General features: G+C 42.5%; 1 long non-coding RNA gene across 1 annotated transcript; it reads left to right on the top strand.

The window, feature by feature from the left end:
• The first annotated feature begins 4,417 nt into the window (after positions 1 to 4,417).
• Positions 4,418 to 19,310, top strand: LOC123363395. Its single transcript, XR_006576742.1, has 3 exons — positions 4,418 to 4,501; positions 18,429 to 18,546; positions 19,177 to 19,310. It is a non-coding gene; the product is annotated as an uncharacterized LOC123363395 (long non-coding RNA).
• Positions 19,311 to 22,640: the final 3,330 nt, after the last annotated feature.

The following is a 22,640-nucleotide window of genomic DNA, read 5'->3' as shown; positions in this document are numbered from 1 at the left end:
AAGGTGCCACAGGATTCTTTGCTGCTTCTACAGAACCAGACTAACACGGCTACCCCTCTGATACTTAATTTAATTTAATGACAAGCCTTTTGTTATCCTAATCACCCTGCCTCTGTTTATAAACAAACTCCCTGCCCCAAGGGCACAGAACTCATCACATTCCATATTCAAACTCTGACTCCTGGGTGCTTGAGTACCCAAAGAGTCAGTGCCTATGATTCCAGTAATTTCTTCTGTAAAGCAGCAATGAGCATGGGAATTGGAAACATGCTCAGATTTCATTGTAAAACCTATATAGTGACACTGTTTATTAAGTCTTTAAGGTGCCACAAGTACTCCTGTTCTTTTTGCGGATACAGACTAACACGGCTGCTACTCTGAAAACTGTTTATTATTGTATTTATTTAAGTGCAGTTATGGGACACAAATCTATCTGTATGGCCCTTCATATGTGTATAAATATAAGATGTGCAAGCTATTACTGAAGACTTTAGGCATTATTCAGCACTGCGGGAAAAGTGATAGTGAAGAATTAATTCTGTCACACAGCTTGTGTTCATTCCAAACTATTCTTGTATGGTACTATACATTATTATGTAGCAAAAGGTGTTATTGGAAGGACTGTTATCAGAGATGTGTGGAGAAAGTAAAAAAGAAAAAGAAAGATTTGGAACACATTGTAAAGTGACAAGGAGTCCGGTGGCACCTTAAAGACTAACAGATTTATTTGGGCATAAGCTTTCATGGGTAAAAAACCTCACTTCTTCAGATGCATGGAGTGAAAATTACAGATGCAGGCATTATATAATAACATAAAGTGAATCGCTCTTTAAATCAAGGTTTCTCCAACACACCTTTGAGACAGGTCTATTTTTACCCTAGACTACAGGGTAGAGTATTACATTTAGAATCTATTTAGAGTATTACATTTATTACTCTTTAGAGCAGAGTACTATATTTTCCACTGATGAACTACCATTAGCTATTGAGGAAGGAATATACTTCTGGGGTCCAGTCAAAATGTTGCATGTTCACAGCTGCCTCTGCAACCATGGGAGTTATGTGCATGCATATCCCAGGATGATTAGACCCCTGCATTTTTGAAATTGTAGTCTGATATTAAGTACCTTTGATTGGAAGTCAAACCATGGTTAACAAGAAAGTACAAGAGAAAGGTAAGTAGTAGATAAGTACCCTCTTTACAGATTGGAGATCTGAAAAAGAAAAGGGCATTATTCTCTACTGAATTCCTGGAGTTATGCCTTTGTTATGGGAGAAGCATAAACAATTTGGCTTGCTCTCTTTGGTGATAACTCCCTATCACACTGGGTATAAAAAGTGCTTTGATACAGACTATTCTTGAAGAAATTAAATAAAGCTATCAATAATAGCTGGGCCATGTTATTTGCTGGTGTAGCTCCACTGATTGCAATGGAGTCACATCATCAGAGAATTTGGCTTGTATCTATATGTAATGCGTATAGTGGACTCAATACCGGGCTTTACTACAGCCCTTTGATCCTTATTTTGGAGATGCAAAGAGGTCATACAAAACTTTGTTTTGTTGGAAAATGCTAATTTGTCAAAGCCAAAACTTTTTGCAGGAAAGAATCAATTTCGATAAATTTCTCAACTCAATTTTTTTCAAACAATGTTTTGAAATGATCTAAATAAACATTTTGACATATTTTTTGTTGAAAAATTCCTATTTTCCAGGTCAAAGTAACTTTCTTTCGATACTTAAACTAATTATAGTAAAAATAATTTGCAAAAAAATTGTAAAAATCTAGACAAAGAGTCCCCTGAGTGGCATAAAGTCCTGTGCTTCCCCATACCCTCCCATCTACCCATGTAGTAGGAGAGGGTTAGAGGGAAGGAGGAAGCTCATCAGAACAGACCTTATGTTAATTTCATTGAGAGACACAATTGAAACAGAATCATTCCAAAGTACATAAAGGTTTCCCTAATGTCAATATTGAGATTTGGTTAAGGCCCCAGGAAGCTTATGCTGCTGCCAGTCACCTGTTCTCATCAGCAGGAGGACGTGCCATTATCCTTTGGAGAATTCCAAAGCCCATTCACTCTCTCTTTTAAAACTGATCCTCCGTTTTTGTGGCCAGAGTGGGAGTCACCAGACACTACCAAGCATCTTGAATCTCACAGGAAGGGTGTTCCTGATTTTCATATTCATGCTGTTATATTGCCCAATACTGAAATACAAAACTGGTTTAATTGTGGGTTTTAGGGGTTGGGGCATTAGGAACATTAAGACAAGGTAGTTCATTTTGATATTGCATGTTGGCAGTGGGAAATACAGAATCATAATATCACTGGATGAAATTACCCTTGCTAACATTTCACTTGTTTGTTTTCACCATACTTTAGGTAAGTGTTGTGTGATTCCCTTTCCCCTCCTCTTTTTGTGATGCTAGTCTCTGCTATGATGCAGCTGCTGCCAGGCACAGACACTGTTGCTTTGATAGTTGTTAGTTTTGGACCTGTGAGCTTCTGGCGCTTTCCCTATCCTTTTGCAGCCAAGCCATCTTGGCTTAATGGGTTCACAAAGCTCCCAGGCCAATTGCTGAATCAGAATTTCTTAATGGATTAAAGTAACTGTCCTTTGTATTTTCCAGCTTCAGCACATTTCTCTCTCTCACACACAGTTATATCTCTGAAATCAGGACTAAACTCTGCTCTCAGTTATATGATAGTCACTGAGCCAGCTGCTGCCACCCTTCTGTTGCAGCGCTGAGCGTCACAATGCCTAAATCCCACTGTTTTCAATGTAGGCACCCAAGTTATTTTGTCAATCCTGTCCTAAGATCCTATTCAGTCTGGGTACGTGTGACAGGAATCTGGCCCATATAGCTTTACAATCTACAAGATACAGATAATTTAATAGCCTATATCAGATTCTTGTAGATATGATCCAGATCATAGGTCAGAAAGTAATCAAAGGTCAGAAATCTCCTCTTAGATCTGCCATGCAGATCTCAGCTCCAATATTTTGTTCTTCCTATATGAATGGAACTTCGGAAGCTTATGTATTTAGGAAGAGTAGAATATCTTGTTTAATAAAGAATAGCCATGCATCTCTGAGAGCAGAATTTGCATCCGAATAAGGGCAGATCTGAAATTGAATTGTGCATTATTATGACTGGAAATGTGTGCAAAATTGAGAGAGTAATTTATACTGTCAAGTTTAATACAGGACTAGACAAAGCACCAGTAAATATATTGTAGGGGACATCCTATTATGGCAGTGGAATGGACTAGATAACCTAATAGGTGTCCCTAATATCTGCTAGAGGCTAGACTGCACCTTTAGGTGCAGCACTAAGCAAGGAATAATGCATAAGGTTAACCACCATATGCCTGATAGACACCCTTCTGAATCACAATTCCCTCCCTGCTTCCCCCTTGCTTAGACAGGGACAGTAATAATTAATTTGCTGCAAAATCTAATACCTCTGTGCTGGCTCACCTGTACTGGCTGGCTTACAGGAAGAGTCAAGGATTGTGCACTCCCCACATCCCAGCTCCCTGTTCCTCCTCTGAACAAAAGTATAGTCCAAATCACAAAACTATAAAGGTAGGGAATCTTGTTTCTCATCAAGAAGGAAGGCCAGGTTGTATCTGGCCTTTCTGGGAATCCACAATGGGAAAGGATTTAAAAAAAAAATGCTGAACAAGAGGTGATGTTTAGCTGCACCATCCCAGGAACAGCCCAGCTCCCCTACTCATTCCTGCTGCTGGGGTAAAGGAATATGCTACAGCTCTCTGGATGCAGATTTCTTCCTATGTACTCCTTCTCAGCTCCTGTAGACAGCACATTGCGAGTGACTGGGGTGGAGTCAAGGATCCACTTACTCTCTGTCTTTTACCCTAAGCCACCCAAATACCGTCACTGTAGCAGCAGTATTTCTGCATAGCCTGGCTCTCGCCCTTTGCTTTGATGCAAAGTGCAGGGAGGCTGGGTAGGGGAGTGGGGTCAGAGGCTTACTTCCATTTGTGCTCCTTCAAGGATACAGAGGATTAGTTAAAACCTAGCCTTAAATATAATACACAGTCCTGATGTTTAGATTATAAAGAGCAGATTGAAGAGATTCATAATAATCCTGTTGAAATTGTCATCCAATTTGCTATTGAAAAAAAGGGTTGCCTGCATTAAGATCTATGTCTCTACCAAGGTAATCAGGCAGTAGTCAGATAATAAGCAAACAATATACAAAGAGAAGAATTAAGTCTTGTTCCTCATCAAACTGAAGTATTTATATTCCTTGGCTCAAGATTCACTTGCATTCAGCCCAACAGGTAATCCCATATCAAGAGACCATCTGCTGAGAGAAATGAAATGAATCTTTGGTTTCTAATGGTAACATAGGCTTCTTTCTTACCAGGAGCTCCAAACATAAATAAGGGAGACAAGCATCCCCTCTGCAGAGCTGTTAGGAGGAAGGAAGAATTATCTCTAAGATAATCATCCAAATGGAGAACTAAAGTAAGTGTGTGCATCTCCAGTGCGGTTCAAAGGTGAAGCCTGAGGTTGCATTAGACAGAGTCAAGGGATGGTACAGCCTCACTTTAGGTGCTGTGGGTGTGTACAGAGAAAGGACATGCAGACAGTGAGGCTCTACTGTAGATGTTGGTTACATAAAGCTTTTGTGGCAACCTGAGGATGACATAGAAAGTGACATCTAAATGTAACAGACATTATAAAGGAAAAATATGCAAAGGAAACAGCTGTTCTCTCAGTGCTGCCTCTTCTTTCCTCTGCCAGTTATAAACATTTCTTCTTCCTTTTCCATTCCAGGAATGACTTCTTATGTTAACCACATTAAATTATCGTACAATAATTAACGAAAAGACTAATGTGAGTGTGACATTCTGCACCTTGGGGGAGCACCTTATAACCCCCATATTCCTCATTTATATATGATTGTGATCTTACATATAAAGCATGCCTTGTAAGGTATCCAAGGAAAGGTTATGATCTGCTGACATCCATTCATCTATCCATATATGTATATCATTAATGCATATGAAGTTATGAGAACTATGTTGTATGGTTGTCACTAAAACATACTGTAAGTTGGGGATTCTGCCAGATATTAGCTCCCCAGAGGCAACAGGAAGGAAAGTAACCAACACTCGGGTGGGGTATCAATCAACCCATCAACAACCATTGGCTAGCAAGGGAGCTACGATGCAGTGACTCACCTGCATAAGGCCACACCAGGGGAATTGCTTAACCTTGTCTGAAGACTCAGCAATGCAACTAGACATGCCTAGACTTGTATTTTGTCATGGCTGATTCCCCACTCTGGCACTTAGAGTGCAGAAGGTGGGGGCCCGCAAGGATTCTAAAAATTAATACTGGCCACTCCAGGCTTGTATTAAACTCCCAAGGTTACAGCTTTTCTCTGACCTTGGATTGGTAGATGCTGCCACCACCCAAGTGCAGAACCCCTTAAAGAGCCCAGGAAGGTGCACTTTGGAATTCCTTCCTGTTGGGTAGCCTCAAGCCCTTTCACCACCTGATCCAGGGAAGAGCTGAGAAAGAAAGAAAAAAAGGGAAATCAGCTGTTGCCACCAGCTAATTAAACAACATGTGCACAAACCTCTTAAGACATAAAAATCTAGTTTTGTTCTTTAAGAAAGTAAATTTTATTAATAAAAAAAAAGAAAAAAATACATCTGGGAACTCAGCCTATTGCTAGATTTTAAAAGAGTAACTATATGGATTAAGCACCAAGAATAGCTTTCTTAAGGTCCAGCTTAAAGGTTACAAACAAAACAAAAGCACCTGGGGTTAGCACAAAGGAGTCCACAAGTCATAACAAAATGAAAGGGATAAATCTAATTGTGTCTTCCTAGACATTTCCTGATCTACTTACATACCTGGGGTTTTAAATGAGTAGTTTCTAGGTATGATATTGATGATTTTTTCATACCTGGACCAAGCTTCTTACAGCATAACGGTAGTCCTGTCTGCCTCTCCCCTGGAGAGCAACAACAGACAGACAAAAGAGGAATCTTTTTTCAATTTTAAAAGGTTCTAGCCTTCCCATTGGCTCTTTTAGCCAGGTGCCCACTCACATCCTTTTACCATTTCATAGCAGTGAGAATTTTTAACCCTTTACAGGTAGAGCAATTAGAAAACAGCTACTAAGGGATTTTATAGCTACTGGATGGCTGAGTACTCATAATAGGGAGCTACCCCCCACTCCTTTTATTTATCACACAAGCACAGGGACTGAGGGTATAAAACAGACACAGTGGCCACATGCTTGGCCTTTGCCCTTCACCCACTTACCTTGCAAGCAACAAGGACACTCTGAAGATTCCAACTGAGGAGACTGGCCCAAATTTCAAGGGTGAAATCTGTGTACTATGAACTGCATTATCCAGTGAGAAAAACCGCTTAGTCTAGTTGTTGCCCAGTCTAATAGGGTTGAGAGTTTAGACTGCGTGCATATAGTTTATTTCTGTTGGTAACTAACTCTGACTTTTTGCCTATCACTTAATATCACTTAAAATCGATCTTTTATAGTCAATAAATTTGTTTTACTATTTATCTTTACCAGTGAGCTTGTATGAAATGTGTGGCAAATCTGCTCAGGTTTTGCAAAGGCTGGTGTATGTCCACTTTCCATTGATGAAGTGGTGAACCAATTAATAAATTTGCACTGCTCATCTTGAGCATTGCAAGACAGTATATTCCTGAGGTCCAGTGCTGGGAGCTGGGAGGATTTGGCTCTGGTGCCTTTCTCTGTGTGATTCATGAGTGGCTCTGGGAGCATTCATGCAAAATAGCTGGGGGTGGGGCTCCACGTGCAGTTGTGCTGAGTGATAACAGCACCTGCAGGGATTTGCCACTGGTCACTAGCAAGACATTGTATGAGACAGCCCAGGCTGGAGAGTTAAGGGGGTCTGGCATTCTCCACAGTCCCAGGCTGCACCCCGGGGGGATCTCGTCACAGTGAGGAAACAGATGAGTATTCAAATGAGCTCAGAATTCAACATAATCTCATCATCTTTTCAGCCCTTCTCTTCACACTATGTTGCAAACCTTAGAAAAAAGTACACTCCAAGAGGCATTACAGAGCTCTGATACCATTAACCTGGCCATTCAGCATTTCTCTGTGTTTAATGATGGTCTTTGGTTTGATGCTTTATTTTGTTGCTAGGAGAATAGATGTCTTCAAAGAGAAGTAAACAATGTGCTCTTAGAAAAGCAAATATTTGCAAGCCTTTGTATGTTTGTGTTTTAAGTTCTTACCCACACAGTTTTCCTATTGCATTCTTTATTCTACAAGTAGAGAGAGACTTAGGGTATGTCTACACTATGAAATTATGTTGAATTTATAGAAGTCGATTTTTTAGAAATCGATTTTATAGTCTATTGTGTGTATCTCCACTTAACACCATTAAAACCATTAACTCGGCTAAGTGCTTCCACAGTACCGAGGCTAGCATTGACTTCCAGATCATTGAACTGTGGGTAGCTATCCCACAGCTCCCACAGTCTCCGCCACCCATTGGAATTCTGGGTTGAGCTCCCAATGCCTGATGGGGCAAAAACATTGTCGCGGGTGGTTCTGGGTAAATGTCGTCATCCCTCCCCCCTCCATGAAAGCAACAGCAATAAATCGTTTCTCGCCTTTTTTCCTGGGTTACCCGTGCAGTTGATATACCATGGCAAGCATGGAGCCCGCTCAACTCACCATCCCCATATGTCTCCTGGGTACTGGCAGACGTGGGACTGCATTGCAACACCGCAGCAGCTCATTGCCTTTTGGCAGCAGATGGTGCATTACGACTGGTAGCCGTCGTCATCATTTCCTGGGTACTCTTTTAGCCGACCTCAGTGAGGTCGGTCAGGGCACTTGGATATAAATGGGAGACGACGATGGCCAGCAGTCGTACTGCACCGTCTGTGCCAGCCTAAGATGTATAAGAGAGATGGAGTGGATCAAAACAATAAAGATACCAGATTTGTTTTGTATTCATTTGTTCCTCCCTCCTTCCACTACTCATAGAGGGAGGGATAGCTCAGTGGTTTGAACATTGGCCTGCTAAGCCAAGGCTTATGAGTTCAATTCTTGACAAAGCCAGTCTGTATGACAACCCTGTAAGCCATGTCATCAGTCACCCCTTGCAACAGCAGACAATTATTTTGCGCCTTTTTTCAGTGCAGACGCCATAACACAGCAAGCATGGAGACTGCTCAGATCACCACCGCAGTTATGAGCACTGTAAACACCACACGCATTATCCTGCAGTATATGCAGAACCAGAACCTGCAAAAGCAGGCGAGGAGGCGATAGCAGCACAGCGATGAGAGTGATGAGGACATGGACACAGACTTCTTTCAGAGTACGGGCCCCAGCGATGTGAACATCATGGCGTTAATGGGGCAGGTTCATGCAGTGGAACGCCAATTCTGGGTCTGGGAAACAAGCACAGACTGGTGGGACCACATAGTGTTGCAGGTCTGGGACGATTCCCAGTGACTGCGAAACTTTCACGTGTAAGGGCACTTTCATGGAACTTTGTGACTTGCTTTCCCCTGCCCTGAACTGCAAGAATACCAAGATGAGAGCAGCCCTCACAGTTCACAAGCGAGTGGCGATAGCCGTCTGGAAGCTTGCAACATCAGACAGCTACCAGTCAATCGGGCATCAATTTGGAGTGGGCAAATCTACTGTGGGGGCTGCTGTGATCCAAGTAGCCAACACAATCAAAGAGCTGCTGATATCAAGGGTAGTGACTCTGGGAAATGTGCAGGTCATGGTGGATGGCTTTGCTGCAATGGGATTCCCTAACTGTGGTGGGGTGATAGACGCAACCCATATCCCTATCTTGGCACTGGAGCACCAAGCCAGAGAGTACATAAACCGAAAGGGGTACTTTTCAATGGTGCTGCAAGCACTGGTGGATCACCAGAGACATTTCACCAACATCAATGTGGGATGGCCGGGAAAGGTATATGACGCTCGCATCTTCAGGAACTCTGGTCTGTTTCAAAAGCTGCAGGAAGGGACTTTCTTCCTAGACCAGAAAATAACTGTTGGGGATGTTGAAATGCCTATAGTTATCCTTGGGGATATCCAGCCTACCCCTTAATGCCATGGTTCATGAAGCCATACACAGGCAGCCTGGACAGTAGTCAGTAGCTATTCAACTACAGGCTGAGCAAGTGCAGAATGGTGGTAGAATGTGCATTGGGATGTTTAAAAGCGTACTGGTGCAGTTTACTGACTCGGATAGACCTCAGCGAAACCAATATTCCCGTTGCTATTACTGCTTGCTGTGCGCTCCACAATATCTGTGAGAGTAAGGGGGAGACATTTATGGCAGTGTGGGAGGTTGAGGCGAATCGCCTGGCCGCTGATTACGTGCAGCCAGACACCAGTGTGGTTAGCAGAGTACAGGAGGGTGCGGTGCGCATCAGAGAAGCTTTGAAAACCAGTTTCATGACTGGCCAGGCTATGGTGTAAAAGTTCTGTTTGTTTTTCCTTGATGAACCCTCCCCGCACCTTGGTTCACTCTGCTTCCCTGTAAGCTAACCACCCTCACCTCCCCCCTTCGATCACCACTTGCAGAGACAATAAAGTTATTGTTGCTTCACATTCATGCATTCTTTATTAAATCAGCAGACAAATAAGAGCATAACTGCCAAGGTAGCCCGGGAGTGGTGGGGGAGGAGGGAAGAACCGGGTTGGGGAGGAGGGAAGGACAAGGCCACACTGCACTTTAAAACTTATTGAATGCAAGATTTCTGTTGCTTGGGCAATTCTCTGGGGTGGAGTGGTTGGGTGCCCGGAGGCCCCTCACCGCATTCTTGGGCATCTGGGTAAGGAGGCTATGGAATCTTTTACTGTCCAGAACACTACTGTGCAATGCAAGCTCATAGAAAGTCCATCATTTCATCAAAGGAAAATGATATATGCACCAGTATTGCTTATCCCAAATGGAGCCTCCCACATACTTTCATCCAAGCACAATGATTAAGATAAAACAAGAAGATATGTTTATTTAGATTTTAAATGATTACAAGTACTGATGCATAAAATTCAGAACTGGTTACAAAAGAAAATAAAAGTGTAATATGCAAGCTAATACCTAATTCAACAAGCTAATTAGCCTTAAAAGCAAAGGTTTTGTCTCATCAGACGCTGCTGTAAATGTCACAGGCTGGGTCTCCTACTAGGCTGGGACCACTCCTCCCTTAGTTCAGTTCTTTGAGAAATGTTGATATGAGCAGAGAGACAGGAGGAGGAGGAGAGATGAAATGGAGGCTACTGTCGCTCTCTCTTCTGCCACCCTCCCTTTCTTTGAGGATTATCCCCAGATGGGGAGCAGGCACAAAAATAATTGGTGGTGGACATGAGAGGTAAACCATCTCTGTGATTACATGTAAATTTCTTGTTTACACCTTCCTGTTACTGAAGAATGGCTGCTGAAGCCAGTGATAGCTCTTTAATACCTGGCTAGGATCAGTCTGTCTATGTCTCTGAAAAACTCATTTGTGGGTGTTACCCAGAATTATGCATATTTCAGTAACAATCATACAGTGGAATCTTTAACCTCACATACAGTGTCGCTACACATGTTTTAACAGGATAATGATATTCAGCATATTATGACTTTTCAAATGATACCGCACAAGGTATATTTTGTACAAAATTTATCATAGTCTTGTAAAAGTGGTGACCACAATGAATCAACTTGCTTCTAGCATATGGAGAGGGGTGAAGCATATTTCACAATCTATGCCCAGTCAGCTTTACTGTCTGATGCAAAGTGTATAAACCAGAGGTCTCAACGTGTCTCTCCCTGTCCCAGCCAGCTAGATTCCCACAGGGGATAGCACGATTCTGGCAGACCCTCTCCTTGCACTAGCTCCCACACTTCCAACCACATGTGTATTCATCCAGGGACTGACCACAATCTGGCCCTTAATTTGGAATCTCTATTTCTCCAAACTGTTCAGAGAATTCAAAGGGTGTGGGAGAAAGCTGACAAGGAAAAACAAAGAAAGAAACGAACAAAAAACCCCTCTGTCAACCTAAATGTACCAACTAAAAAATTCCAAGGCTCAAATTCTTCTCTGTTATACTAGTGTGACAGGGAGCAGAATTAACCCCAAATCTCCTCAGAAAGCTTTTACGAAAAGATTACAGAAATTGAAGTCTGGAAGGCTTTCTTTGTCATAAACACATTAGAATACTCAGCTTCAAGCAGAATGAACAAGCAGAGCATAATAACTATGCTGCAGAAGATGAACAACAAATTTGACTGATTCCAGCAAAGTTTACAGATTAAATTTCATTTGACAGCCTCTAGAGGATAAAATGTGGAGGTGAAAATTGGATTGGGCTGAGAAAGTAACGACATTGTCCCAGAAGACAACACAGCAGAAACTTGGGAAAAAGCTAAGGCAGAAGGAAATTTCAAGTGTAGCAGAACAGAAAGAAAACAAACAATTGGACAATCAAGTACAGTTACAACAGAACCAAAGGTGATATAATAGCAGTAGTTGTAATCTTTGGCCTCCCAGGAGATGAGGAATAGTTTAGTACCTTGGAACCTAATTCTGTAAAGTGAAGTCAGCAGAATTACAATGTAAGGGTAACTTTAATATTGGGAGAAGCACCATTTATATCAATGATCATAGAAGCAGCAAATTTTAAGTAAATATTGGAGAATATTCACAGAGAGTGAATTTTTAATTCATAAATGAGCATTTCCACTGGGAACCTGATTCTAAGAACAATCACAAACATACTATCTGACCTATGTGTCTAACTAAAACTAAACAAAAACAGTTTCAAATTTTGTTTTCTGAATACTTCCCACATACTATTCTTGTACAATGAATAGACAAAGTTATTCGGTGAAGACATTCAGTTAATGAGTATATTCAAGAAAACTGCAAGCTGCTCTGGGGCAATTTGGGCACAATAAAAGAAGTGAAATTAACGGCATACATTATTTGTTATGAATTATTCATACACTTCTAATAAATATGCAATTCTGTCTAATTTGTAGCAAACACTATAGTATTTGGTTTTCAGAACGAATTAAGTAATCAGTCAATATATCAGTTGCTGTCATCTTTCAAATGAAGACTGTGTGACAAATTCTGCTCACAGTTTCTCTATTGTAAAACCATATTAACTCAACTGAAACCATTGGAATTGCTCTGGGTTTTCACTGGTGTAAATGAGATAAAATCTCACCGCTTTTCTAAACAGTTTAATTATTGTGGACTACACAAATTGAGAATTGCTGGCTTCACTTTAAGCAGCCCCATAGTATGTCTGATTAACAAGCTTTTTTAAGGTTCTGATTTTTTTTTATTTAAGACAGAATAGTTAATAAATAATAATATTTCTGTAATATATCTAATAAAGCACTAAGTAGCTCAGATTCTTGGCTGCATTGTAGCTGTTTTGGTAGATCCAGCATAAACCCTGTGGATCCAGTTAAGGCTGGCATGGTGTAAGAGGCATGACTGGGGAAAAAGCACCAATCCCTATCTGCCAAAAAGGTTAGTAGAGACCATCGGCAACTGGCAAAAAGTAATTAACTCCTGAGACTGCTCTATTTTACACCAGGGACTGTCTAAGTGACTTTTTTTAAAGACGTCTTTGGCTACTTGCCCTCCTGAGCTATAGGAACTGCAGTTTGGACTTAGCCTTTGACCAGACCTATGTGTCAGTTTCTGAGAGACAGCTGACTAGCTACTGAATATTTGTCATGTCTATTTCAGATTGTCACAGTTACAGGGCAAGCTGTGCTTTAGATCCCTTTTAGCTCATCTGAAGTGCAACCCTTGGGGACAGGTTTCTTTACCTTCACCTCTTTCTGGATGGAGCTGCACAGTTCTACCATTCCTAGACTGGGCCTCTGAGCTGCAGTCTTCCTGTTTACCAGCTGTGTTAACCCAACAAACCAAACTGTGTTTGGTACCTGTAAGCTCTTTTTCTCTGGGACCAGTGACCAGTGGCTGATTAAATAGACTCATACCCATCTTCTTCGAAACCAAGTATCATTTATTCACCCAAAGTACATAGCAATCAGAGACAGGGGTTAAAACAATAAAAGACTATATGCTTATTTCCTCTTATGTAAACCTTAATCTTTCCTTGCAAACTTTGGTAAGTTTCTCTCCGCCCAGTTACCTTCATCTCTGACTGGGGCAGACAGCCTGATTGATGCAGTTTCACTCTCTCTCAGTACCTCACTGTCAGTGTCTCTCACCCGGGCTGCTACTGACAATCCATGCCTCGTTTTCTTATTCCAGGGGGTCTTTTAAAATGGTTTACGGTCCTTTTCATCTCTAGGTTTTCAGCCTAGGCAGTCCAGCTGTGTAACACAACCCAGGGCCGCCCAGAGGATTCCGGGGGCCCGGGGTCTTCGACGGCGGGGAGGCCCTTCCGTTCCGGGACCCGCCGCCAAAGTGCCCCGAAGACCCGCGGCGGGAGCCCCCCGCCGCCGAATTACCGCCAAAGCGGGACCCGCCGCCAAAGCGCAGCCCGGTCTTCGGCGGTAATTCGGTGGCGGGGGGGGGAGGGTCCCCGCCGCGGGCCTTCGGGGCACTTCGGCGGCAGGTCCCGGAACAGAAGGGGCCCCCCGCCACCGAAGACCGGGCTGCGCTGCGGCGGCGGCGGGTCCCGCTCCCCCCCGCCTCAGCCTCTTACCCGAGCGCGTCTCCGGCGGGGCCTGAGCTCCGTCCCGCTCAGAGCCGCGTGGTGAGGGGGCGTGGCTGTGAGCTCCACGCCGAGCGGAGGCAGCTGCCCCGCCCCCTCCCCACGCCGCTCTGAGCGGGGCGGGGCTCAGGCCCTGTTGGAGCTCCCAGCCCCGCCCCCTCACCACGCGGCTCGGATCGGGGCGGGGCTCAGGGGCTCGGCCGGAGACTCGGCGCTTGATGCGCTGAGGCTCCAGGAGAGGGGCGGAGGCGGGAGCCTCCGCTCTTCTCTTGGGGGCCCCTGCGGAGCCCGGGGCCCGGGGCAAATTGCCCCCTTTGCCCCCCCCCCTCTGGGCGGCCCTGACACAACCTGTCTCTTGGAAAATACCGTCATCCAACTTAATAGAACGGCCATTGTTATCTTAACTACCTGGCAGTCTGTTTACCCCACCTATCTTCTCTCTACCATTGTTTTGTTTCATATTTGTTTCACCCTAACAGCCTCCTTTGCTTTAACTCCCATGCAGGTAGGCAGGATAATATCAAACAGATAAAAAGTGTAGTAATAAAAAAATTAGATATCTCCCTCATTCTCCACATAAGGGCTAGTACTTTCCTGCAACACTCGATGGATACTTCCACTCAGTTTGCCAGATCTACACTACAGACCTATATTGGTCCAAATACATCACTCAAGGGTGTGAAAAATCCATACCCCTCACCAACATATTTATACTGCCATAACCCCCCATGTAGACAGCACTATGTCAACGGGAGAGTTTCTCCTGTCCACATAGCTACTGCCTTTTCAGGAGGTGGATTAACTACGTCAACAGGAGTAACTCTACCATCAGCATAGGAGTGTCTTCACTTGAGTGCTACAGTGGCAAAGCTGCATCAATGCAGCATTTATTTTCTGTAAGGGGGGAGAGATGTGGAGAATGAGAATAAGATTTCAAATGTCAGTAGACAAAACTAGCCTAATCGATATTAAAAAATGCGTATAGATGTTGAGCCCAATCTGACAAACATTCCATACACAAAACTCCCATAAAGCCGATGAGACTTCCATATATCAGCCTCTGTAGCTGTATCACACAGTATATCTGAGTTGAAAAAAGAAACCTGCCACTACTTTGCTTTCCCTGTAGAATATAAAGATTACTTCTCAGAAATTTACAATGTGTGTTTTGTTAAATGGGAATGATTTCAGCATTTTTAAATAATGAAGTGTAAGTTGTTCATCTCTCATAGTTATATAAGCAATTAAGAGTTTTACGTCTTAACATGGGTCATGTCACTCCCATTCATTCCACAGAGAAAGGTTGGTGTGGTGTTAAACCATAAAAATATGTCCTATCCATTAGTCTACTTCTGAAAACAAGATTCTTATAGACCACTTGGTACCAATTGACTAATTAGCCTTGGCTATTAGGGAATACTTACTCCTGCTGTAGTAGTTTTCAGCTAATTGCATGTTTCCTCTCTTCTGTGCCATTTCCAACCATGTTCAAGGTGGGAATTTGTATGGCTGTGCTGCATATTGCCAAAAGGCACAGTGATTATCTGAAAACTAGTTGATGGACCATTTGGAAATGAAGACAGTGCTAGTATTCATATGACTAAATGCTACTCAATACGTGTCAGGGTTGCAGAAGTGGTCCATAGTGTTTGAAGTATGCTTGATGTCTGATTGGCTTTACGGAAGTCTCATCGGCTTTATGGGAGTTTTGTGTATGGAATGTTTGTCAGATTGGGCTCAACATATAGGAAAACAAGTCATAGTCTTTAAGAGTTTACAAACTGAATAGGGAATTAGAAGGAAAAAATACGGTGGGAGGCAGGATATAGAACAGGACAATTTGTAAACTTCTTTTCCTTTCAGTTTTTATTTTGTGTTTAAGACTCATTATTATTTGGCTACTCACTGATAGAGCTAGGTCAATTTTTTTCAGTATATAAGTTTATTCACTGAAAAATGCAGTTTTGGTCTGACTGAAACTGCTTGTAAATTTTGATCTAAATTTGTTGAATAGTTTTGGACACACAAAAAGCAGGGGGAGGATTCAGAAAAAGTCTAAATGTTTAATTTTGACATTTTAAATGAAATATTTTGACTTTTTGTTAAAAAACAATGCTTTATTTTGAAATTTGGCTAAAATTAAGGTTAAAAACACTTATGAAACATTTTGTTCTGGGTTCAACAAAATGTTTAGTTTGACTCAAAACAATTTTTTCACAGATTTTTCATTTTGGCCAGTGAGCCAAAAAAATCAGATATGCGCTCTGCTTTACAAATGTGCCCCTCTTTTCCAACCTTTTAATGAAGCATACAATCTAAATATGAAATTTATATTTCTTCTCCTGTAGTCTCTTATTTTTCTTCTTCCTTTTAATTATTAACTCATTCCTCTCCTTCCCACCGGTCAATGAAAAATTCGGAAACTGTTTTAGGTAATGTTTTTGATAATTTTGAGGGGAAAAAAGTCAAGAAATTTTAAGTTTTTCACAAAGATACTTTTGGATTTTTTGACCAAAGTCTTGCAGTGATACATAAGTGTATCGATAATGATTATACCACTAAATATGTGGATGTTCATGAGTAATTTGGTAAATTTACAGACTTTGACAAGCCAAAGCCAGGCCTAAAGGGTAGCTAAATAAGTAAAGCTCCATTTTGTAAACATGTACATTTCTAGTCCATTATGGATATGATCGCTCATTATTATCCTTTTTGCCTTCCCTCCCCATCCAATTTTATCCTTTTTTAAAGTTTGATTAAACATTGCAATATTTGGCCAAACCATAGTCCTGAACCTTGTCTACACTAGAATTTACTCTGGTATAGCTTACATCACTCACGGGTGTGAATAATTCACACCCCAGAGCGACATAAGTTATACCGATCTAAGTGCCAATGTAAACAGTGCTATGTCTGCAAGAGAGCTTCTCCTGCCTCAGAACTACTGCCTGTCGTGGAAGTGGAGTTACTATGCTGATGGGAGAACTCTTTTCACCGCTGTAGTGATTCTAGTGTAGCCTAGCCCCTGGGCTGTGTTAAATTTCATCAACAAACAGTACAGTACACATGACCCATCTTCTTTAAGCTCAGACACATGCTGCATTGTTTTTTCTCAGCATTCAGCTTAATTTAGTTCATTCTGGGTGATATGTAGAAAACATGAGAGGACCATTAATAAATTTGTTGGGGGGTGTACCCTGTCCATCTCTGGTCTGTCTGATGGAAATCCTTCGGATGAGAGTACTAAGAACATAAGAACGGCCATACTGGGTCAGACCAAAGGTCCATCCAGCCCAGTATTCTGTCTACCAACAGTGGCCAATGCCAGGTGCCCCAGAGGGAGTGAACCTAACAGGTAATCATCAAGTGGTCTCTCTCCTGCCGTCCATCTCCACCCTCTGACAAACAAAGGCCAGGGACACCATTCCTTATGCATCCTGGCTAATAGCCATTAATGGACTCAGATAGAATATGGCATTGCTTCTGAAAGTAATGATAACTTTTTTGACACTAGAAATGCTACAAAACTTGCATTTGTTGCTGTTGTCTTAACAAACATTCTCCGTTCAAAACTCACTTCCAAAGGTAGTGCAGAGACACAGCACCAAGTGCAGATGGCCCTGTACATCAGGAAAAGATCTGCAGTTTCTGGGGCTTAAATCCTTGTTTATTCCATGAGGTTATGGGGAAGTATGAACCCTTCCTTCTAAAGAATCATTAAGGAGAACTTCAGTGAGACACTCCTTGTGGAGTTTTCCACTCCCCAGGCTCCATCAAGTTTGCATAGAGGGATGCTGTGGGTCATTAATATGTATTAATTACTGTAGAAAACAGATTGATTGCAATGCTATAATTATTTATCACTACCATGGAAAGTTTAGAACTTCCAGTGCACGGAGTGCAGACCTCCCAGTCCAAACCCTGCATCTACATTCAGATGTGATAGTATAAATCTACCACACAATCTCACTATTATCCTAACAAATTAATTTAACACAAATATATAAACTAAATATAGATTAAATCACCTTCCCATCACATCCTGTGTCCTTGAACCTAGAGATGATGCACTGGATTATCAAGTACCGTATGTCATCTGCATACCCATATAAAACTCAAAAATTTAAAAAAGTGCAAGGAAACCACTTAAAGATAAGGCCATCATGGGAATTGTGCAAGGGAGACATTTTCAGGAAGAAACCTTTCAAAGATCAGATATTTTGGAGAATCTGTTGAATCAAAATCAAGATCTAAAAAATGGATTTCTTCTTCATAATTATGAACATCTTCAAAGATACTAACTTCCAATAATGACTAATTAGTTTTTTCAACAAAAATATTAATGCTGTGAAGATTTTTTTAGGAGGCCACATCTTAAGGAATGTTACTTTGTTTGAGGGAAGTATTGCCATAAGCAATGGGACTATACAAAAGGTGATTCATGCTCAGATATAATCTGAAGGAATAATTTGAAAACTTTTCTCAGTGCAGAGGACTGTGCCACATACTTAACCTTCCTTGTTACAATATCATGTCTCCACTCACTTGTGATGGACTTAATCAGTGTTGCACTCCCTGCAGCACACTATGCAAGGACTCAGTGGGCCAAGACCTAAAAGGAACCTGGACATATAGCTAAGACTCATTTCCCAAGATATGGAGAATGATGATATTAACATCAAGGATGACAGTGACTTTCTCATTTAGGTATATGTACAAAATTTAGTAAGATGATGGTGATGTACCAACTCAAGTGGAACTCCAGTGATGGAATCTTGTCATCATTTCCCATAAACTGTCAACCAATCGCTCTCTGAAATGCAAGGTAGAGTCGGTGACTTAATATTCCCCTTAAATTCCCTTTTTTTCCTTAACTGAGGTCCAAAGGAACATTAGTTTCTATGATCAGCCGCCACACAGTTTGTTCTTTGACGGTAATTATGGGCTAAGCCTTCCCTAATCCAGGCTGTGGGCCTACCAAGAGGCCCCACCCTCTCTCCCCCAAAGCAGGTGATGGCTCTGCTTGGGCTAGCAGCCCAGGGTCAGGGCATCCCAGGCTGGTGTCCCAGGGCTCAGGGTGGCTGGGGCAGGCGGGCCAGTCCTTGGGTGGGCTGGCATAGCTAGGGCAGGCCATCCGGCAGCCTGGGGTTTGGGGCGATTTGGTCAGGGCTCCTCCAGCCGCAGTGTGTGTGGGGATTCAGGACTGTGGTGGGTGATGGGGGGTGGAAGGGGCAGGGCTGGGGCCTAGCCGCTCCAAAGGGACGGTTCACATGCCACCCATGCCTGTAATAGATTCATTTTCATTACCCTGTGTTATGTTCACTGAATTAGATCATTGGTATCATCCAGTTTTTCATACCTTATGACACGAAGGGAATTTTTAAAAAATAGAACTTTTCTTGGGGATTTTGTTCATATAATGGTATTTGCTGTAATTTGATTTTTGGATTTTCAGATGTCAATTGTGAAGGCAGAAGACAACTTGAGCCAATGTAACTCTGAGAAGATAAATTTAGAGCAGATCATAGCACAAAGAAAAAAAAACATTACAAAGAAGGCACATAGTACAAAAAGACATCAATCACCTGCTTTGTCTCTTTCAATGAGTCAAGGAAGTTGCTGCTGCATATGTAAAATATGTCTAGCTCTATTGAAAGGGGTGAGTTCAAGAACACCCAAGAATCTTTTGTGTAAATAGAAATATAAACCCACATATACACTAGTGGAACTACTTTCTGAACAAGATATATTTAGTTTAACAAATAAACTTTTAGAATGAAATGAGTTGTATTAAATGGGTTTATATCTGTAACTTAATATAAATATATTTCTGGCCAATGTGCCCAAATCTGTGCTTGCCTGAATATTGACTAGCATAAAAACCGTTATAAGTCAAAGCCAAGATCTTATTTCAAGCCCAAGGGAAATTGCTTTACTAACAGCATAGATCACAACCTTCAACTTCTAATATTATAGAAGGATGTTAAAGCTGACTGTGCATACAATTCAGAGAACCAGATTCTGCACTCAAGTGCAGCTCCTTCAGAGTAACATCAGAAATGGTGTATGGGCAGAATTGGGCCCAATATGTTTAAATTACATCCAGAAAGCATGCAATGTATAGTTGTTAGCACCACATACAACTACTTTATTAGAATATATGCTATTATAGCAGCAATTCTGCAATTAAGGCTTTGTCTATACTGGTGTGCATACTTGGGTACATACCCATGTTTATGCTCATGCATGTACCCTGTACCTGTGCTGAGTATCCACATATGCTGTGTTGGACATGGGTACAAGCTGTATACATGTGTATACCCACTTTTTGGTTTGCACATTTGGTTTCAGCATTTCAAGGTTGTTTCTTATGTTCTATGCATCACAGGAAGGAAACACTCTAGCAACCGCCTTGCAATGAATTGTTGGTACAGACCTCCTTGATGACAGTTCCTGCTCAACCCTGACTCCTGCCCAACATGAAAGACCTGGAGCAAATGACAGGCTGTGTTTCTGCTCCTGTTTCTTCTTTCAGGACAAATGTGTTTGTGTTGGAGAACATGACTGTATGAATTTAGGGGGAATGGACTTGGACCTTTCTCACAAGATGAAGATGGGTGACTGGGATGATGATTGATCCACTGTTGCCACATGACACAGAGATGCAGGATACTGCCAGTGTTTTGACATGTCCATGAGTGGACCACCACTTCTGGGCCAGAAGAACCAGTACAATGTGGTGGGATCACATCATCTTGAAAACTTGAGATGATGACCAGTAGCTGCAGATGTACCTGGAGTTCTGTGAGAAGCAGGGACCTACTCTATAGTGGCAGAACACTTGGTTCTGTATACCCATACTGATGCAGGATTAGGTGGCTATTGCCCTTTGGAAGCTGGCAACCTGGACAAATACTAGTCAGTCACAAACCACATCACAGTGGGGAAGTCCACTGCTGAGCTTGTGGTGGTGCAGGTTTGTGAAGCTATCAACACTCATGTACCCATGGGTGGTCACCATCACCAAAGTTCCAGAAATTATAGCGGCGTTCCAGAGAATGGGGTTTCCTAACTGTGCGAGGCCCATTGATGGCACCCACTCTCCAATATTTTGCCCACCAGATGGCATGAGTGAGTACATCAGTCAAAAAGGTTACCATTCACTTCCTCTTCACAGCTTAGTGGATCACCAAGGCAGGTTCATGGACACTAACATCTGACATGCTGGGAAAGTGTATGATGCCAAGGTCCTGCTGAGGAGACCAGGACTGCACTTGAAAGGGGAGGAACGGACTTTATTTCCCAGAAACTATGTGGTTCTGTATAATGTCTCTGTGCCCATGGTTATTCTGGGGGACTCCACATATCCATTTCTACCCTGGCCAATGAAACCCTACACAACATCAATGGCACTGAAAATTGGGAATTCAGTTTCAAACTAAGCTGCTGCAGGATGGTAATAGAGTGTGCCTTAGGACAGCTGAAGGCCTTTTGGTGACTCTCACACATGCAGTTGGATGCCGATGTGGCCAATGCCATCCACATTATTGTGATGTGCCGTGTGCTTCATAACGTTTGTGAGACTACAGGCGAGTACATTAGGACAGAGTGGGCACAGGAGAGGACTGGCTTGCAAAGCCTTTCCAGACAGTCTGATCCAGTGAAAATTCATAGTGGTGCTGGATCCAAGATCCAGTTTGTGCCACATCTTGGAACAGCAGGCAGACAGGGGATGATGTCAGCCTGGTCCCAAACAAAGCATTACATCCCATCCAGCTGCTGTAAAAACACAAAAGGGAACATTCCCACTAACTTGTGTTTCAAGGCACAGCTTAGTCCCCCTTCCATTGATGGTCATTAACTGGTCATTTAGGTAATGACTCATTACGCATAATTAGGGCAGGATACCTCCATGGGTATGAGACCTTTTGGTTTGTGATTGTTCTGTTCAGGGTGTCTGCCCAATTAAACTGCACTTGGTTTGTTAATTTGCATCACTGTTAGCCATACTACAGTTGGGGGTGAGGAGGTTATTTAATACTTGAAGGTCATTAAGAACACTAGATGAAGGGGTTGAGGGATGGACTTTTACAACTGGTTTCTGGTGAGTGTAGTTGTGGGCGGGGATAAGAGCTCTTACCAACTGTTCACAATGAGTAACCCCATAGTTCAAAGTGGTCATGGTTTGTGGAGGTGGGGATTGAGGAGGGTCAGTTTTAGCCCGGTGCAGAATGTGGTGTCACAGTTACTTCAATTTGTTTTTCTCCTGTTCTCTGTGTTGTCAAACCCATAGGGAACTTTATCAATCCTTGTCATTTTCTTCCCCAGCTAAGAAAGTTATTTGTTATTTCCATACACATGACATGGAGGGTGGGGTTTAACTTACGAGCCCCTGGTTCTGGTTCCTCATCTGACTTGTCAGGAGGGGTTTGCTGAGAAAGATCCTCTGGGTAGAGGGGCAGGATAACTTGCTCCTCTTCCTCTGGGTCTTCTGGGACCTCCTCCTCTGCAGTTCCTGCTGCCTTGTTGCCCTGGCCCTCATTGGCCTCCTGTCACATGATGAGGCTGGCAGTGTTGAGGAGGGGGTTGGGAATCACCTCAGGCTCAGTACTAGAAGCCCTGAGGAGCACTCGATCCAGTTCCTTGAAGAAAGGGGCATGTAGCAGGAACCCTCCTACAGTCTTTTGCCTTTTGGTACCAGAGCCTGAGATGCTTTATCCATTCCCAGTACTGGGCCAGAGTCCAGTGAATGCCCTTCTTCATCAGCCTTTCTGAAACTCCCCAGTAAAAATGGATGTTCATGATGTTGAGGAAGAAGTCATGGAGAACAGTGAACTCCCACTACACATTGATGAGCACCCCAGTGTACTCGGCTCATCAGGGAGCAGCTCTCAGAGCAGGTTCCACATTCATGTGTCC

This window comes from Mauremys mutica, chromosome 2 (genome assembly GCF_020497125.1).
Source record: "Mauremys mutica isolate MM-2020 ecotype Southern chromosome 2, ASM2049712v1, whole genome shotgun sequence".
Taxonomy (NCBI): domain Eukaryota; kingdom Metazoa; phylum Chordata; order Testudines; family Geoemydidae; genus Mauremys; species Mauremys mutica.
This window is presented reverse-complemented; position numbering and strand designations above follow the sequence as displayed.